This window comes from Myotis davidii, unplaced genomic scaffold (assembly GCF_000327345.1).
Source record: "Myotis davidii unplaced genomic scaffold, ASM32734v1 scaffold668, whole genome shotgun sequence".
Classification (NCBI taxonomy): domain Eukaryota; kingdom Metazoa; phylum Chordata; class Mammalia; order Chiroptera; family Vespertilionidae; genus Myotis; species Myotis davidii.
Window position 1 is genome coordinate 1,562,278 of NW_006299394.1, and position 3,793 is coordinate 1,566,070.

A 3,793-nucleotide genomic window follows, 5' to 3' on the forward strand; every position below is an offset into this window, starting at 1 on the left:
ATGGAGGTGAAGCAGTTCTTATGGGAAGGATTTATTTAGCTCATCGGTCTTGGCTCTAACTCCCGAGCTCCCTGTGTGTTCCTTGTGTCCCTCTAGGTGTGAGGTGGGCTGGCATTCTCACAGGAGTCTGGGCCAGGGGTGGGGACACAGTGGATTAGGGCCGCCCGAATGACCTCATCATAACTTGATGACCTCCATAAAGACCCTGTTGCACATGAGATCGAATTCTGGTGTTTTGGGGTGCAGACTTCCCATGTCTTTTGGACTTCAAAATCTGGAGGACAAAATTCAACCCAGAACACGCAGAACAGCAGCCTTCCTGAGCAGGACCTATAAGTAGCCAGAGGGCTCAAGCAGCACAAAGTGCAGCTCCCCTCTGATCACAGCCCCCGGGTTAAAGGGAGCCCTAATTCCTGTTATTTTTATACGGCTGATGTCCTTGGAGTGCAACCTGCTCAGTCCACGTGGTTCATTCCATTTTCCTTAGAAACAACTCTTAAAAGGCATCGGGATAAAAGCAGAAATAAAACAGATGAGAAGGCATGCTGGGCCTCTAGACTTCCGTCCCGCTGCCGGTGGTGGTCTCTCCGGGAGGAACCTCCCGAGCGCGCTGTGCGCCGTCTGGGCAACTGAGAGCAGCACCTGGTCTGTGCAACGTGCGGCTCCAAGTGCTTCCCCCGTGCCCCCATGGGCACTGCAATGGCCCAGCCCACAGCAGGCAGCACACAGGCAGCCCGCACCCCTGCACTGCCCGCCACCATGTGCAGTGGCCTTGAGCTCTTCGGGGTCACTCTCTTGGGGTTGCAGAACCCTCCATGTTTGGGGACCACACACAACAAGGGGGCACGTGGTAGCCGGGTGCACCCGGCTCCGTGGCTCACCCCGCAGAGGAGACTGGCCTGACACCAGGTGTCACCCAGGAGAGCTCACTCCTCCCTAGACAAGCAAGATTGTTCTTCCACCCGCACCAGCCTCGGAGCCTGCCTTCAGGACTGGGCATGTTAGCTCCTCCCCCAGGGCCTGCACGGCCAACAGAGAGCGTGCTATTGGCGGAGCAGTTCTGTGCACGTGTCTCAGCCTCGGCCTGGGGACCAGGGAGACACAGGGGCTGGCCTCCCGCCCCCATGCTTCTATCAGAAATCTGAGTGCTCTTAAAGGGGAGGGCGGGTTTTGTCTTTCCTGCCAGCTTGCATAAGTAAGTCATAAGAATAATTTGGAATTTACCTAATTTACATATATATGCTTATAAATATCCTATCCCTCCAAATGAAGCGATACACTGACATACATGGTATATCTATATATATAAAAGCCTCAGCGACTGGCCAACCAACCAGCGACCGGCCAACCAGCTGGTAGCTATGATGCGCAATGATCACTAGGGGGCAGACGCTCAGTGCCGGAGCTGCCGAGCACAGCCACTTTGCAGAGTGCCCTCTCACGCTCCGGGACTCCTCAGGGGATGTGGGACTGCCAGTTTTGGTCTGATCCCCACAGGCCAGGCCGAGGTACCTCACCTGCCAGAGGGACCCTGCTCACTCTATAGATACCCCTTGAGCCCTGGTGCTGCCCCAGGTGTCGTCAGCTGAGGAGGGACCATGGGAGATTGGCTCCAGGGCATGTCTGGCCAGTCTCACCCAGTCCCACCCTGACGGCCACCTTCTTATTAATTTCCTATCAATGTGCATGAATCCGTGCACTGGGCCTCTAGTATTTTATATTTCTGTGTCCTTTTCCCCTTCATCCCTTGCATTGGGACCTTGTATATTGTTAATGCTCAATAAATATTTGTCAAATAAGCCAGAAATGAAATGAAATAAAGAAAAAGGCAAATCTACAAACCTATCAATAGTGAACAGCAGTGGCTGTAACTTTTCTTCCACGGAAACAGATCGACAGCCCAAGCCCACGCCCTGGAGATGTTCCCTGTGGCTGGGCAATCGGCAAGCCCTGCCACGGGACCGACGAGAGGAAGCTGGGCCCGGCTGCACGTCGTCGTCAGAGCACCTTGCTCGCCACAGACTCAGGTGACGGGACCGTGTGCTCACAAACCGCAGGGAAGGGTCCTCATACGCTCCGTGTTCTCGATGGCACTGGGGACATGGAACTCTGTCCCTCGTTCCTTCTCCCAGCTCTGCCCACCGCTGTGAAAAGGGGGACCTGATTTTAAAAAAGAAGAAGAAAGGAAGGAACTAGCTCAGCAATTTTAACAATATTGTTGAGAGAAAGACATGGATTTTGTCTGATAGAAACGATGCTCTGGAGAGTCAAGGCCCAAACAGCCTCCTCTGAACATCATGGCATCAACCTGACGTCGGCCGTCGGGGCCGGAGCCAGGGCGTTTGCTGGAAGCCTTGATGCCTTTCAGGTGGGTTCCAGGACCTGGGGGTGGGCAGGGGCAGAAACAGGAGAAGAAAGGCGGGGGGGTGAGAGGTGGGGGGGAGGGAGACCAGAGGGAGAGGAAGAGGCACACCCCCATCTGGGAAGCAGGAGGGCAATGTTTAACAGCTGATTCTCTGGGGTCAGAGGGCCAAGGTCAAATCTGTCAGCTTGTCACACAAGCAAGATACTAGTCCAGCTGTCAAAGAGTTATATTAAAATTAAATAAATTGTGTCCACATAAGTGGGTCAGAACACCCAAGTGGTAATCATTTTACAAGTGTTAACCATTAGCCTCTGAGTCGGCCTCTATTGCAGCGGTTCTCAACCTGTGGGTCGTGACCCCTTGGGCGGTCGAACCACCCTTTCACAGGGGTCACCTAAGACCATCCTGCATATCAGATATTTACATGACGATTCATAACAGTAGCAACATTACAGTTATGAAGTAGCAACGAAAATAATTTTATGGTTGGGTCACAACATGAGGAACTGTATTTAAAGGGCCAGAAGGTTGAGAACCACTGCTCTATTGAGTTGCGGGTGTTGGGGAGGACATGTGTGGTGGGTCAGCTAACCGCGCCAAAGTGGGCCTAAGTGATGACCATTTCCTCCGGCCTCCCAACTCCCTGCCTCGCACTGATGTCATCGCCGTCTCTGCTGAGTCTACACTTCTTTTAAGGAAATAATAGCACAGGCTCCTTCCTTACCCCAAACCTACATAATTTGTTTTCTTTTTGTTAATTCTCATCTGAGGATATATTTCCATTGATTTTTAGAGAGAGTGGAAGGGGTGAGGGAGAGAGAGAAACATCAATGTGAGAGAGACATTAATCGGTTGTCTCCGGCTTGCGCCTGACTGGGACTAGGGGGTGGAACCTGCAACCCAGCTATATGCTCTTGACCAGGAATCAAACCCTCGACCCTCCTGTGCGCAGGTCGCTGCTCTGACCACTTAGCCGAACCTGCCAGGGCATTTGTTTATTTCTTGAACCAGGTTCACTAATGGAACGTGGTACCTTCCTGTTTAGTTTTCAGTCATATTTTTTAATGTAAAATCTGGTGTTTCCTTTATTAAAGTGCCATCAAACAGATGCTCATAATGTTTCCTTGAAAGGCAGGACTTAGCAGTATCTGCCCGGGGTAACCCCTGATTTACTGCCCCTGCCTCCAGGTAAGATTCTGGGCAACATGCAGGTTTTTTAAATTATATTCATATGCTCTGACTGCTTTGGCAAGTGGCTACATCGTTGTCTGAATGTTTGTGTTCCCTCGGAAATGGCACTGGGAAGAGAGGAAAATGATCCAGAGTCAACTGTAAGTGGAGAAATGGCCGGAAAAGTGCCCGCCCCCCTCGGAGCCTTCCCCTGTGCGCCAGGAGCCCTCGCAGCATGGCTCCCGCCCAGCAGGTGAA